Here is a 16,522-nt window from a genome sequence, read left to right on the forward strand (position 1 = left end):
TTTAAGGTTTTATTTATTTTTAGAGAGGGAAGGAAGGGAGAAAGAGAGAGAGAGACATCAATGTGGGAGCCGTGGCCTGCAACCCAGGCATGTGCCCTGACTGGGAATCGAACCTGCGATGCTTTGGTTCACAGCCCGTGCTCAATCCACTGAGCTTTGCCAGCCAGGGCTCAAGAAATAAAATCTTTAAAAAAAATTGTTTTCCCCAAAATACAAATTCAAAACATATCCCCTGAAAGTTGTGTTATGAGAGAAAAGGGACGTTACCACACTCAAAAGGCTGGAATTCATTGTTCTCAGGCAATTAAAAAAAAAAGTAGAAATTGTAAGAGCCAGTGGTGTGATTGGGAGAAAAATGAAGTTGGCCACAGAAACTGGGTTCAGATTTCTGCTCTGCCACTTCAGAGTTCTCATAATTTTGGCCAGGTCCTCTGTAAAATTCCAATGATCAAATTCACCCTGCTTTCAGCACAGGAGTGTGGTGAACCACGTGGAAGTAAAGTGAGCATAAAAACAGGCAGATGACTGAGACTGCCTTCCTGTGTTTGTAGGCTTTGCCTGTGATTCCCATTCACTCACTCTGGGCTAAGGCACCACCACCTCGGAACTCCATTAGGAATCCGTGCTCAGGTTTATAATAAGCAGCTCTAAAACTAAATGTGTATCACTTCAGAGGAGGGTGAGATGTCTAGAACTTTCCGGTAATGCTATTGTAACTTGTGGTGACCTTTCTAAAATGTGTCAAGCAGGGGTTTTTTGTTTTTTTGTTTTTCCCCCAGCTTAAGGTCTGATGTCAACTAGGACGGGGACATCAAATAAGGATGGGTCCGCCACCTTTTTGAACTTAGTCTGTACCGTGCATCAGCATTTTCTCACAACCATTAATTCACATTCTCATTTCCTAGAAGAGCTAAATGTTAGCGTCGTTTAGTGATTCAAATGCAGGCCTCCGACTCCACCCACTATATTATGCATGCCCAGAGAATACCTTTCCTGGGCATGACCTCAACAACGACAAATTCGTTCCAGTTTGGGGCTCCTACCAAGGCTTGTGAATTGTGTGAGAGTGGCTCAGGCTGGTCCAGCATCGGTTATGTGCAGCCTTAAAGAGGGCACTTAAGTTTTCAGAAAATTAACATCCAGTGCGGCTCCTTCCCAGAGCCCAGCCGTGTCTGGCCCCCGTTCTGACCGTGCATTCACCTCATATTGCCCAAAGCGCAAACGGGAAGCCGGTGCACACTGATGGGGTAAAAACAGGCTCCGAAGGTTGTTCAAGAAAGAGCCGGGTTCGGGGCACGAAAACCACACCGCTCCCGCCCATCCAGTCCCGGAGTCGGAGGACTTCAGCTCCCAGCACGCCCCGCGGCCGCCCGCCTGGCCCCCGCGCGTGCGCGGTGTCGCCCCCGAGCGCTGACTGGATTCTAGCTGCGGAGCCGCGGAGCCGCGAGCCCGACCCAGGTTGGCGTGAGGTGGCGGGGCGTCGTGGCCGCGGCGGCGGGGCAGCCGGACGGCTCCTGTGGGGCAGGTAAGTGCGGAGAGAACGGCTAGCGGGGCTAGCTGGGTCTGCTGCCCTGGGGTCCACACATGCGCCTCGCGGCTGTGGACACACGGACGGACTGACAGACGGACGGACGGCGGAGGAGGGGAGAACACCTGCCTGGCCGGCCCTCGCTGGTGCGGTGCGGGAGCTGGGGCCCTGGCCGGCGGCCTGGCGCGGGCTCCCGCGTCTGGGGACGCAGCCTCCAGGGCGGGGACGGTGCTCCGCTCCGACCCGCGTGCCCCCGCGTCCCCGCTCAGGGAGGGGGCGGCCTCGGGGAGGCGGGACCGCCCCCAGCCGGGTGGCTCTGCCCGGCCTGGTGCGAGGGGAGGGGGGGGGCCCAGCTTAAGTGCCCGGGGGGCTCGAGTCCAAACGTCCCTCCCCGGCACCTCGGAGCAGTTTCACAGAAAGTGCACCAAATGCGGGGTGGGGGTGGGGCTTATATTATATTATATTATATTATTATATTTTTGGGAAGGGCGGCAGCCCTGAGCGCACTCTTCGGACGTACCTTGCGGCTGCACCGAGGGTGCGTCCGGCGCCCAGCGCGGGCGGAGCCTCGGGCCGGGGCTCCGCACACTCTGCAGGATCGCTCGTGGAAACTGAGGCGTGTGCCGGGGTCACCCAGTGTGGCTCGGAGTGGAATTTGGGGAATTATTCTCACACGTAGTCTAATGAACCAGGTTGCTTCTTATATGCGTGGGGGGGGGGGGTAAAAGTTCGTTTCAGTGACAGATGACTGTCACATGTTTTCCAGTCTCTGCTGCACAGGACACTGTGGTGGGTTTGGTTTTTTTCCGTGGGGTATTTAAAGGTGCCCTGGAATATTTTTTTTTATTTATTTTTTCTTATTCTTTCTAAATTCAGGTTCCTAATAAGACTGGGGGAAAAAAAAGAAAACTGAGTTTTCAACTTCAACTTGTTTTACTTGTAACTTTTGTGATTATATTTGTGATTATTTGTAGATACGCATTATGTTTCCTGGTTCTCTTTTCCCTCATTCCTTATTTCCAGGTCTCTCTGAACTCTGAACAATAGGTGTACCTTCTGTGTGTTACATAGACTTGTTTCTGTGCTCCATGACTAGTTTGTAATTGATTCTAAATACAGCTCCATAGCTTTCCCATCTTCTGACAACCCTTAGTGCACGTAGCCTGTTTATCACTAATCGCTGTACTGGCCTCGGCTCTAGTCCTCTTTCCCCCCCTTTTTTAAAAAATGTTTTATTTATAGCCCTGGCTGGTGTAGCTCAGTGGATAGAGCGGGGGCTGTGAACCAAAGTGTCCCAGGTTCGATTCCCAGCCAGGGCACATGCCTGGGTTGCAGGCCATGGACCCCAGCAACCGCACATTGACGTTTCTCTCTCTCTCTCTTTCTTCCTCCCTTATCATATCTAAAAATAAATACATAAAATATATTTTTAAACATTTTATGTATTTATTTTTAGAGAGGGAAGGGAGGGAGATAGAGAGAGAGAGAGAAACGTCAATGTGCGGTTGCTGGGGTCCATGGCCTGCAACCCAGGCATGTGCCCTGGCTGGGAATCGAACCTGGGACACTTTGGTTCACAGCCCCCGCTCTATCCACTGAGCTACACCAGCCAGGGCTCTCCATTCCCCTTTTTAAGCACAGAGGTGTGTGGTCTGGGAGAGTGGGGCTGGGGGTGATGTTTCCGTTGACCAGACATGGGTGACAGGTGAGCATGACCCATGACCCTCTGGTCAACCATTAAAAAAGGCTTGTGAACAAAAGTAGTTGACATACAAGAAGAGCACGGTAACCTTGTGAACTTGGGATCCCGTCAGGTTGACAGCAAAGTCCATCAACTGGGGTCGTACCTCACAGAAATGAACCTGACATTAGGGTGGAATATTTGAGAGAGGAACTTGGGAGAGAATCGTCTCTTACATCAGCACGGCCATCTTTCTGTGCCTGGAGTGGCGGCGGGGAACACCTGTTGGCTTATCAGCAGCGTCCTCTGTTTGTATTTCCCATTTCTCTTTCCTTAGCTCTCAATGAGAGTTTTGGCAGGAGCCCCAAATCTTGTGTGATTTGGTGATTTAACATCAGTTTCATCTACTTAAGTCTCCAGATCAGCGCTGCTCTTCAGCTGGCGGCATCACTGATTTTCCCACAGCGGCCATTCACGAGCTCATGCAGACTGTCACAAGGAAGGGGAATAATAGCTCAGGGGGTGGTGCCCACAGAAGAAATAAGAAGCCCGTTTCTTTGCCGCCCCACAGCACACACACAGTGAGACAGGAAATGGAGACTGAAGCACAGGCCATAAGGAAGAGTTAGAACACCGAAGTCCGGATTTCTGCATATAGTAATAATCATCAGTAGCATTTATTAAATGTCCTGTGTTTGCTGTATGCTGTAATTGTCACTGTGAGGTGTAGGGGTTAGTCTCATTTTATGTGTAAGTTGAAGTACCGGAGTTCCGTAAATTGCCTACAGTTATGGCGACAGGGCCAGAATGCAGCTTCAGGTCTGATCTGACACCCCTGCTCTGTCTAATGTGCTGCACTACCTTACCAACAAGTATGCTCAAGTCTCTCATTCTTGAAAAAGTATAAAACTTTACTGTGATCACATTTCTCCTTCAGAGAACTACCATTTCCTGCCCTTTTCTTCCATTTACTCCTTGGTTTATTGCAGTCTGGCGCTTACCCTCAACTCTAGTGCAGTTGCTCTTATGAGCTCCACTCAGCCCTTTATTGAATGCCTACTATACGTACCATCTTCCAGACTTACAAAGAGGCCAACACATGGTCTGTGCCCTCTTTAGGTACTAGTGAGAGAGGAAAACAAATTCATCTACATAAACATGATGTGTTAACTGCTGATGGAGCAGTCTTTGCTCTTGGGAGTTAGGGGAGGAACTCTTCACTGAGAAAGTGACACTGGACTGCCAACAGAGAGAAACCCTGCCCTGCCCTGTGTGGCTCAGTGGGTTGGGCGTCAACCCTCAAACCAAAAGGCCTCAGGTTTGATTCCTGGTCAGGGCACCTTCCTGGGTTGCAGGTTCAGTCCCTGGTTGGGTGCTTAACACATGCAACCGATTGGTGTTTCTTTCCCTCTCTCTCCATTCTCCTCTCTCTAAAAATAAATAAAAAAGATACTAAAACAAACCTGAGAGAAACCCTAAATTGTTTTAGACAGTAGTGTTGGGACTGCATACTTGGGTGTGGACTTTTAGGAGAAGCTGTATCTTGCCAGTGAGAAATGATACACTTGAAATGTAGTGTAGGCTTTAAAGTCTGACAGACCTGGGAACTGATCCTTAATTTTTTTCTTTATAATACATGTCTAAAGTGTAAGCTCTATGAAGGTAGAGTCTTTGTCTTTTTCACCACCTCACCCCTATCTCCTGGAATAGTGGTAGGAGATCAATAAGTAATTTTTAACGAACACTTCCTAGCATATTGTGTTCTGCACATGGTAGATACTAGTACTCTCGTCGCATTGGATTGGCCAAAAACTGTTTAGTTTGTCCTGTAAAATAAAAGACACATTTTTCATTTTCACCAATAACTTTATTGATTTGGATATTTTGAGTATATCGGCTATCTCCTGTATGGCATCACATTGATTGTTCTCAGTTAATGTCTTGATTTGATTGCCATCACCTTCCACTGGTCTGAGTGACCATCATCCAGTGAGAAATTTCCAGCAAGAAACTTCACAAACCACTTTTGACAGGTCCAGTCGGTCACAGCACTTTCTGCATATACTGCACAGATCTTCTTTTGTTTTAGTTGAGCTTTTACCTTTCTTTTAATAATAAAGCATAATATGCTGAAAATGTAGCTCATTTTCTTCCATCTTCAATATTGAAATGGCTACACAAAAATTCACCAATTTTTGGTAAGTTTTTTTAAAAGGTTTATTTATTTATTTTTAAAGAGAGGGGAAGAGAAGGAGAGAAACATCAATGTGTGGTTGCCTCCCATGTGCTCCCCACGCTGGGGACCTGGCCCGCAACCCAGGCATGTGCCCTGACTGGGAATCGAACCGGCTACTCTGGTTCATAAGCTGGGGCTCAATCCACTAAGCCACACCAGCCAGGGCAAATGTTTTTTTTAACAAGTTTGTTTTTTTTAATGCACTCTGATATGCCAGCTGTCACAATACAACATAACATAATTGTTTCAAATGAAGTTAAAGACAACTAAGTGCTACTGGAACCATCTTATGGAAAAAAACAAACTTTCTGATCAACCAAATACTATGTGACTGAAAAAGTGAGGCTTATAAACTGATTTTGAAGACACCATTGTTTGAACAATATACACATAATCACTGTTGCTTCTTTTTGACCAATTAGACTCATTACCTATTCATAAATGAGGAGACATTCACTTCATTTCAATAGGCACTGTTAACTGTGTCTTCACTTCTAATATTATCCTTCTCTTCCAGTCATAAACACATTACTGCTTTTTCTAAGTGTTTGTGATACAAGTTTTGTGTGTATGCTTTTTTCTCTGCTGCTGATAGGAATTGTTTTGGGAAGTAATAGCTTTTTCAATAAGAGTAATGTCAGAAATGAGATTGAACACACCAACCCAGTTATCAGAAGGCTTATTCTTGAGAAGGGCCTGATTTCCAATTATGGGTCACAGAATTTTTTTTTTTTAACAAAATGATAAGACCACTCCCTGACCTCTCTAGATATTTAGTTAGCCTCTGGCTAACATACTAAAGACATGAAACAACAGATCATTTCCCTCTTCTTGTGTTTGACTTTCATTTGTAAATATCCTTAATTTGTGTGACTTAAGGTTAAAGTCCAAATACCACTTTTTTTTTTAACTTTTGAAGTCAGTAGAGTATAGTAATTAGGAGCACCTAACGAAGTTCAAATTCTGGCTCTACCACTTCGAACTTTGATATAACTTCCCAATGCCTCATTTTCCTCTTCTGCAAGATTGGAATAATTACTGCTGCTACCACCACCACTCATAATAATAGCTAATATTTATTGGGTATTTACTGTATACTAGGCACAGAATTTTACTTATATTAAATCAATCTTCACAACCACTCTTTATATTATTAGTATTACACCCATTTAAAGTGAGGAGATGGTCACAAAAATGATGAGTAACTTGCTTAAGGCCGCACAAATAAGTGGTTAATTAGGATTTGAACCTGGGTTGTCAGACTCCATAGTTTGTGCTCATAACTTCTTACTTCATAGGGTCATTTTGAAGATTAAATAAAATCCATGTAATGTGTCTTGACAGGAAGTCTATAAGTGCTGGCTGCTATAGTTAGCTTTGAGTTTATAAAGCATTTCACATTTTCTAATTTGTTCGTCATAAGTACAACAATACGTTGTGACCATCACTGTCTTACAGATAGGAACCGAGTGTGGTCATTTGCCCGAGGTCATACAGCAAGCATGAAGGCAGTGCCCTGGCCTTGGTCCTCTTCCACACCTGGAGTTTTATTTTGAATATGAGGCATCATATTTTGAGAGTTTAGTGGGCATGTGTTATTTTGGCCTGCCCAGCATCCAGTCCAGGTTTTACTGAGAATTAGCAGCTCACTTTTGCTGTGAGGAAACACCTGATCCAGGTTGGGCCAACATGTTGATGTGTTCCTCCTTTAATTTGAATCTTGGGTTGAATGACAGAGTGACAGTCACAGCTCTCCAACCAACCATGGATTCATTCCTCATGTATAGACGCTGGAACTGCTCTGTTATTCATACTCAAAGACTTGACTGTTCACCTTTTCCTCAGTTCTGTGCCCTATCTCATATCCTTTAAATATATTCCTATATTACATAGTTTGTTACCCAAAGTCAGTTTTTGTGGCTTGCATCTGATGCTCCCTTAACTTACTGTTTCATGACATGCAGCCACATCACCTACAAAAGAGTTAAAATAACTCGTTAACTGTCTCTGAAGAGAAATCTCAGAGAAAACCTGAAGGTTATCTTCAAACGTCTGAAGCATGTGGTGTACAAAGTGTCCCTAAAAAGAATAAAGATATTGCTCACAAACAGATTTCTGTTCAAGTTAACTTGACAACTACAGTGGTACTATTCAGGGTGGCATGGAGCGACGGCTTAGGAGTCACTGAGTGTTTGATATGGGCAGTGCTTAGCCTCTCTGAGCCCTGATTTTCTCAGGTTTCTTAGCTCAGTGGTAAATGCTCAGTAAATATTTCCCTTGGTACCTCCCTTGTAATACCTCAGCCTATTCACTGCCACAAAGTAAATATAGGATTGGATTACCATAGTTGAGGGTTACTATGTAGTTATTTTCATATCTGCAATTGAAACATCCCCAGTAATTATATAGATGGTAGGGCCACATAAATGACTTAAGATAAGATGGTTTGTAGGCCTCTATGGTTTAATTATAGGGAGAATAGGGACTTTATTAACTATATTTATCATCTCATTTTAAGTGCCATATGCTCTTATGTTAACATAAAACTTTATTTAAAAGTGGTCCTTTTTAGCCCTGGCTGGCATAGCTCAGTGGATTGAGCACGGGCTGCAAACCAAAGTGTCACAGGTTTGATTCCCAGTCAGGGTACATACCTGGGTTGCAGGCCATGACCCCCAGCAACCGCACATTGATGTTTCTCTCTCTCTCTCTCTCTCTCTCTCTCTCTCTCCCTCCCCCCTCCCCCCTTCCCTCTCTAAAAATAAATAAGTAAAATAAAAAAAAAAGTGGCCCTTTTGACAGTCAGCCCTCAAGAAAATTTATTTTCCTCAAAAAACTCTTGCCTGCCATTGTTCAGAGCTACCTGAACGTTGAATTGCAGTTTGCTAATCATTATTTGTTTCGCTTTTACTTCCAAGGAGGTTGTTGCCCACCACCCCTGATGGTGGGAATGACAGAAGGTCCATGCAGTACCTTGCCTTTGCTTCCTTATCACCATCTAGGTACTGCTAGGCTGTAAACTTGGGGGAATGATCCTGGGAGGGACTCGGGGAGGTAACCAGATTATCTTGGATGACTAATTATTTTACAGGAAGACCCAGGGTGGATGCGCATGGTTCAGAAGTCTGTGCAGCAGGGCTTCATTTAACTGGCGCTGCTGTGCAGGAAAGGGGGAGCTGTGCCTGGGCTTGTAGAATTCTGGGGTGAGGCTGCTGTTTCTGTGGTCTGTGTTTCCACAGTCTGCTCTGCCTTGCATAGTCACCCCTAACTTTTGCCTACAGGGACACTATCTCTGGTCGCAAATGAAATACTGACTCGGGAAAGGGAAAGCAGTCCTAGTTGTAAGGCTGTGGGAGCAGGAGCGGGAGTGGAGCTCAAGGTAGAGTTGATTATTGGAGTCATTTTGCTCTTCTGCTGATGCCAGTTTGGGGGGAGGCAGTTAAGAAATTTGGATGAGAACCTCCGGCCAAGATGGAGGCATAGGTGGACACACTGTGCTTCCCCGCACAACCAAAAGACAGACAACAACACATTTAAAAATGAAAAACAACCAGAACTGACAGAAAATCAAACTGTATGGAAGTCCAACAACCAAGGAGTTAAAGAAGAAACATTCATCCACACTGGTAGGAAGGGTGGAGATGGGCAGCTGAGCAGAGAGGACTCATGTGTGCAGCAAGGCTGCGGCTAGCGGAACCAGCGAGGCTGCGGCTGGCAGAACCAGCAAGGCTGCGGACTGCAGACTGGGCAGTCCCACATTCGCATGCAGATAAACTGGGAGGAACAACTGGGGAGCGAGACAGACCGTACAACCCAGGGTTCCAGCGCAGGGAAATAAAGCCTCAAGGCCTCTGACTGAAAACACCTGTGTGGGTTTCGGCTGCGGCAGGGGAAACTCCCAGCCTCACAGGAAAGTTCACTGGAGAGAACCACAGGGTCCTAGAATGTTGTGTTGCCACCCTTCAAGGCCAAGCAGGTTCATGGTATTCGTGCGGACAGAAAAATATTCACAGAGCTGTTGGGATGTCTGCCATGCCTTTATTCATGGGTGGGCAAGCCACACACACTGCAAGCTGCATGTCTTTCTATCTGCATGTCTCATGTCGTGGCACCTGTCCCCTTGCACGTCTCTCATCATCATCACCCCCCAGCATGGAGTCCCTGCCTGTTTAAGTACTAGAGGGAAACAAAGCCAGCAAGATGCCAGAACATTACATAATATAACATAATTCTGCACATGCGAGCCCACTTCATGTTATGGGAACAGTTTATCAGACCCAGTCCCAAGGCTATGAGAACACTGGTTATCAGGCTCCTCCAAGGCTGTGGGAACACTGCTTCCCCTAGCTACCCAGACACCTGGGTGAGGAGGAAGCCTCCACTTGCCCTACAACTCACCCCTTCTGGGTTCCTCACCTTACAATCTATGCAAGGATGTCTTCCACAAGGTACCTTGGTGAGGAGGGCAGAGCCCTGCACCCATTACTCACAACAACAGTACAGGCTACAGCAACAAGCAAGCAAAACACAAGCACTGCCACAGAAGCAATACTACAAGCTCCAATAGTATACAGCCAAAACACAGGTAATCAGGCCACCCCTAGGTACAACGGCCAGTCCAATTTTCGTATAAGTATGGTCACTCATGTGGGCCACCCACTCAGAGGGTCCCAGTGGGAACAGTGGCCCATGTAACATTCTGTGCCTCCCAGCAACATCCAAGAATATGGGTCTGACACAGACCTGTCAGAGCCCAGCCCATCTGGGCTTGTCCTTTGGAGTTCTCAATGCAAAAGGGCGCTGGTCCAGCCAGCACCACAGCCTCAGCTGTGAGCTACCCTGAGCCATCCCATATGGAGTGGTTGTGGTTGCTTAACGGCCTAGGCCAGTCATACCACTGCTTTGCCCCAGCAAAGATTTCAGTCCAGGTCACATTTCACAAAGGATGTTTGCTGTTCCACTGGTTCATTCAGTCCAGGTCACAATTCACATTTCATTGCTGTGCCACTGGTGCTGAAGCCAAGTCCAATTTGAGACAAGCAGGAGAGATGTGCCATGGGAGACAGGCCAGTGTGCTCAGGGAGAGTTCAGTGCAGACCCAGCATGCTGATTGGTCAGCCACTAAGGCATAGGTATGAACCCAGTCCACTAACGTATTACCTTGCACTCTAAGGGTGAAAAGACAGAGCAGTTATAGGCACCAGTAAAGGCAAGTTAGGACCCTCAGGAAATACACAAGCCAGCTTTGGTCAGCTGATAAGACAATGGCTGTCCAAGGGGGTCTTCCTGGGCATGAATACCAGACCTTTCGTGCCTCAGTTGGGGGTTTAGCATCTACCTGCAATAACTGGAGAACTCATAATAGGCCATAGGGAAATCACAAAGGTGCCACAAAGAAGTACTTCATGGTCTGCTGGCCCCTGGATATGTCACCTTTAAGATTGGGGGCCAGGTCCCAATCACCCAGGGCACTATTTGTAAGTTTCTCTCCACCCCTTGACTCCCAGGGGCAACAGGAGCCACCCAGCACACATGGGAGGCTTTGACTTCCCAAGGCCACGTCCAAGTGGCTGTTTGCCCTCCCTCCAGGCCCTCTGGAGCAGGCAGGAGAATATTCCCCTGTTTTCCCATGTCTGGTTTCAGCAAAGCATCCTTAGTCTGTACCTGCAGTTGAATTGGAGCTGCAGTCTGGTGGAGCAGCACTTCCACCGGAGCTGGGCCCCACCTCCAACTCCTCATTTAGAGTCCGGAGGACAGTCCATAAGCACGGGGGAGGCAGCTGCAGTTCGCAGGCCCTGCTTTAAGAGACCAGTGTGCTATTCAATCATTCCAGCAGTGTGGGGATGATAGGCCACACAGAATTTCCAATCAATCTGCAAGTCTAGAGCCCACTATTGTACTGAGGCCCCAGTAAAACACGTCCCCTGATCACTTTCAATGATTAAGGGTCTCCCATAAGCAGCACATAACCGTTCCAGTGCAGCAATCACTGCTTTCTGATCTGGATGCTGTGCGGGGTAGGCAGCCAGAAGTCCTGTGGCCGTGTCCACACCTGTGAAATAGCATACTTATATCCCTCTGAACTAGGTAGGAGGGATATAGACAGGTGGATGTAGTATCCCCAATTACATCCACCTGCCACTGAGTCAGCAGTACCCGTCCCTGCACTACCTGTTCAGAAGTTCCCACAAGCCTTCAGGAATGCTCTCACGAGCAGACAACACAGGTCTCACAGGTTTCTTGGGTTTCTGCCAATGTAACAGGTAACCCTCAGGTTTTGATAGTGGACCACGTGGTCTTCTGCCCAGCGTGTAAGAGGCAATGGTGTAGCCACTGGGCTACTCCCCTTCCTGAGGGACTGATGGGTACCATTTCTAGGCACTGCATCTTGGGCAGAGTATCAGCCTCACCATTCCCAGGGGAAGCAAGAGGTGCATGTCCTGTAACATGATATATAGTAATTTGTTTCTGGTGGCCTAACTCCCATAAGTCTTGCCACAAAGCCTGTCCCCACAATGGTCTATGCATAAGCATCCACTTATTTGTACCCCATGTAGAGATCCATAATGTTAGCCCCCGGTACACTGCCCACCTATCTGTGCAAATAGTCAGGGGCGGGGCTTCATTGACAGTCACTATCCAAACAGCACAGAGTTCAGCCCATTGACTGCTTTGTCCCATATCTGTGTCAAACCACATCATCTCTGTTTCTGATTGGACTGCCTCAGCTGTCCACACAGCAGGCTGGCCTCTGCTGGACCCATCAGTGTGCCATGCCTCTGAGGGAATAGGTGCCTGCCCCTCCCAAAAGGGGCTGGTTTCTACCTCCTCTATAGGGACAGGAATGGTAGATTTCTGATCTACATAAATAACTGGACCTAATGCGTCCTGTAGCCCAGCCTGCAAAGGGCTAGTGCACAGAGCACTGCTTTGCTGCAAATAAGCCCCCACTTAGCCAGCGTGGGCATCTGAGCCATCCCACTGCGAGGCTTGGCCGTCCAGTCCTGGATCCACCCTGCAATGGGATGGGTGGTCCTAACTGTCACAGAGGCAGTTCCTGCTATGGCCTCAGTGGCCAACAGGGCAGCATATATAGCAGCCAACTGCTTTTCAATCAAGTAGTACCATACCACTGCTCCCTTCCATAGTGGGACCAGAAACCCAAGGGTTGACAAAGCTGTTCTGATCATTGCCATAAACCCCATCCAAACCCTTCCTGTGTCACATGCACATCTAGCTTACAGGGTCTAGCAGGGTATTTCCTCCCTCTTCTTGGGAGGTTGGCACAGCCAAATGGGCCTTTAGACACATAGGATGGGCCTCTTTGGGTCACACCCCCAGGGTTTGGACAGATAAGTTAGGCCTGCACCAGACCCTGGTGTGCGGGCACCAGGAGCTGCACTTGTGCAACACCACACGCTGCCTGGGTGGGTGCTGGTTGCTGGCGCCACCACTGCATCCCCTTGGGTCACCAGGACACTGATTCTGTGACCCTGGTGACTGCTGTCTCTGTGGCTCTAGGTGCCGCTGTCATCTTCTGGGGTGTCTGGCGCTGCACTCGCCTGCCACCACGGCTCTCTGGCCTACTCCCTATTAGTGAGCTTTCTGAGTTCCAGCACCTGCTCCCCTATCTCATACCACATCCAGCCTGCTTTCTTACAGCCTCCCGGGTCACTCCACCAGTTCCAACAGCTCCCACAGCCGCCTCTTCTGGAACGCTGCTGTAAAAGCTCAGCTCCAAGCACTCGGCCTTGACCTACAGGCACAGCAACCCACGCTACTCGCCTGTGGAGGGGTTGTGGGGGGATCCCCACCTCTTCTGATCAGCGTGCTGGGAACAGAGCTTTCCAGGTGCTGGTGCTGCTGCCACCAGATCACCGGCCCTGGCCGGCCCTCCAGCCAGTCACTCTCAGCAACTGTGTTCCAAGTCTGTGTGGGGCAGGGGAGGGAAGGGGATTCCCAGACCCAAACTTACCCACAGGCTGCTGCCCTCAGGTAACTCAGTTCATTTCCCCCCACCCTTTTCCCTTGAATCACTCACTAAGAGTGGGGAGGGGGCCTGCAGCAGCTCAACTGCTCAGAGGCAGACTCAAGCCTTCAAGGCTTTTTTTTCCCTATGCCTCTGTGTTCCGTAACTTTGCAGGTCAGGAAGTGCAGTCTCCTCTTCTTCAGCCTTTGGGGCTTCCCCTCTCAGGGCTCTTGGAACTTCACTTTGTCTCAAGGCGTAGTCTCCATCTCAGCTCATAAAGCTGAAAGAAACACCCAGCCTATGGCCCCCATGGCCGCAGAGACACTGGGCTTTTCTAAGGTCTCCACTACCCACAGGGCTTTCTCCACTGTGTCAGGTATGCCACTGACATGGGGCCAGTCATGGGGTGGGAGGCCAAGCTGCCAAGAGCCCGGCCCCTGAATACTACCTGCCAGTGACCAGCCACTCCAGGGGTGCTGGCTCCATAGCGTTCTGTGACAAATCCTGATGGCCCTGCCAATTGTGTTGCCACCCTTCAAGGCCAGGCAGGTTCATGGTATTCGTGCAGACAGAAGAATATTCACAGAGCTGTTGGGATGTCTGCCATGCCTTTACTCATGGGTGGGCAAGCCACGCACACTGCAAGCTGCATGTCTTTCTATCTGCATGTCTCACGTCATGGCACCTGTCCCCTTGCATGTCTCTCATCATCATCGCCCCCAGCTTGGAGTCCCTACCTGTTTAAGTACTAGAGGGAAACAAAGCCAGCAAGATGCCAGAACATTACATAACATAACATAATTCTGCACATGTTGAGCCCACTTCATGTTATGGGAACAGTTTATCAGACCCAGTCTCAAGGCTATGAGAACACTGGTTATCAGGCCCCTCCGAGGCTGTGGGAACACTGCTTCCCTTAGCTACCTAGACACCTGGGTAAGGAAGCCAGACTGCCTCCACTTATCCTACAAACATACACAAACCTGCCCACCCAGGAATCAGTACCAGAAGGAGCCAATTTGATTATGGGTAGCGGGGGAAGTGACTGAAAGCCGGCAAAGAATGGAGCAAGCAGCACTGTTCCCTCTTGGACCCCTGCCCCACATACAGCGTCACAACACAGCAACCTGGGTTGTCCTGCCCTGGTGAGCACCTAAGGCTCTGCCTCTTACTACGTCACAAGGGTGCTGAGACCAAAAAAAAAAAAAAAAAAAAAGCCCAAATGAAAGAACAAATCAAAGCTCCAGAAAAAAATACAACTAAGTGAGGAAGAGAGAGCCAGCCTATCAGATACACAGTTCAAAACAGTGGTAATCAGGATTCTCACAGAAATGGTTGAGCTCAGTTGCAAAATGAAAGAACAAAATGAAGGCTACCCAAAGTGAAATAAAGGAAAATGTACAGGGAACCAACAGTGACGGGAAGGAAACCAGGACTCAAATCAATAGTTTGGAGCATAAGGAAGAAAGAATCATTCAAACGGAACGGAATGAAGAAGTAAGAATTCAAAAACATGAGGAGCGGCTTAGGAACATCCAGGACAACCTTAAACGTTCCAACATCTGAATCATAGGGGTGCCAGAAGGAGAAAAGCAAGAGCAAGAAACTGAAAACTTATTTGAAAAAATAATGGAGAACCTCCCCAATCTGGCAAAGGAAATAGACTTTCAGGAACTCCAGGAAGCTCAAAGAGTCCCAAAGAAGTTGGACCCAAGGAGGACACACCAAGGCACATCGTAATTACATTACCCAAGATTAAAGATAAGGAGAGGATCTTAAAAGTAGCAAGAGAAAAGGAGACCGTTACCTACAAAGGAGTTCCCATCAGACTATCAGCTGATTTCTCAAAAGAAACCTTACAGGCAAGAAGGGGCTGGAAAGGAATATTTCAAATCATGAAAGGCAAGGGCCTACATCCAAGATTAATCTCTATAGCAAAGCTATCATTTAGAATGGAAGGGCAGATAAAGTGCTTCCCAGATAAAGTCAAGTTAAAGGAGTTCATCATCACCCAGCCCTTGGTATGTGAGATATTAAAGGGACTTATCTAAGAAAAAGAATATAAAAAATATGAACAGTAAAATGACAACAAACTCAGTTATTAACAACCAAACCTAAAAACAAAAACTAACTAAGCAAACAACTAGAACAGGAACAGAGTCACAGAAATGGAGATTACATGGAGGGTTATCAGCAGGGGAGTGGTAGGGGGAGGGGAGGAAAAGGTACAGAAAATAAGTAGCATAAATGGTAGGTACAAAATAAACAGGAGGAGGTTAAGAATAGTATAGGAATTGGAGAAGCCAAAGAACTTATATGTACGACCCCCGGACATGAACTGAAAGGGGGGAATTCGGGTGGGAGGGGTTGTGCAGGGTGGAGGGGAATAAAGGGGGTAAAATGGGACAACTGTAATAGCATAATCAATAAAGTATATTTTTTAAAAAGGTAGGCTTAGAAAATAGCATTTTTCTTCTTAGACCCTATCTTCAAATTGCTTTACTTTTTCTGGTCTCCTGGTTTATAAGCATCTGTTTTCCTTAATTTAAAATAATAATTTTTATTGATTTTTTTTAAAAAGAGAGAAACATCAGTTTTTTGTTTCACTTATTTATGCATTCATTGGTTGATTCTGTGTGCCCTGACTGGGGATTGAACCTGCAACATTGGCATATCCAGACAGTGCCCTAACAATTGACCTACCCAGCCAGGGAAGCAGCGCTCTTCCTTTAAACTGTTTTTAGTGGCTTTTGCTTTGGGGAAAGGATTTCCTTTCAGTGTAACAGCAAGAGCCACCCCAGGTGAAGTCACACACCTGGGGATTTTGTTATAGTCTGTGAAAATAAAACAAAAACAATGCCTTGGAAACTGAGTTTTAAAGTGTTGTCAGTTCTCTTTCCAGTGATTACTTGGACTTTTTTTTAGAAACTTGTGACAGTCTTTTAAAAGGTAAAGTAGCAGATTTTTACCTTTTAGCAGTTTAGGGAGTTCCTGACTTCACAGGTTGCTAAGATGTCAAATTCATGCTGAGCAGTATAAGTAAAGTGTTAGTTACAAATGAGAGGAAAAGGGACCCTTTTCACAGTTATAAATAAGCTATTTCTAATA

The 16,522-nt window shown here is 47.1% G+C and overlaps 1 protein-coding gene across 7 annotated transcripts in view; it reads left to right on the forward strand.

The window, feature by feature from the left end:
- Window positions 1-1,392: 1,392 nt before the first annotated feature.
- The window catches only part of SGSM3 (small G protein signaling modulator 3), a 44,694-nt gene continuing 29,564 nt past the window's right edge, over window positions 1,393-16,522 (forward strand). For 4 of the 7 annotated variants that reach the window (XM_028532992.2, XM_036019661.1, XM_036019664.1 and 1 more), the window contains exon 1: window positions 1,393-1,525. The gene's annotated coding sequence lies outside the window, so the exon portion shown is untranslated. The remainder of the gene's footprint in view (window positions 1,526-16,522) is intronic. The other 3 variants (XM_028532991.2, XM_028532990.2, XM_036019665.1) reach the window with 1 other exon arrangement.

The sequence above is a fragment of the Phyllostomus discolor genome, chromosome 2 (genome assembly GCF_004126475.2).
Source record: "Phyllostomus discolor isolate MPI-MPIP mPhyDis1 chromosome 2, mPhyDis1.pri.v3, whole genome shotgun sequence".
Taxonomy (NCBI): Eukaryota; Metazoa; Chordata; class Mammalia; order Chiroptera; family Phyllostomidae; genus Phyllostomus; species Phyllostomus discolor.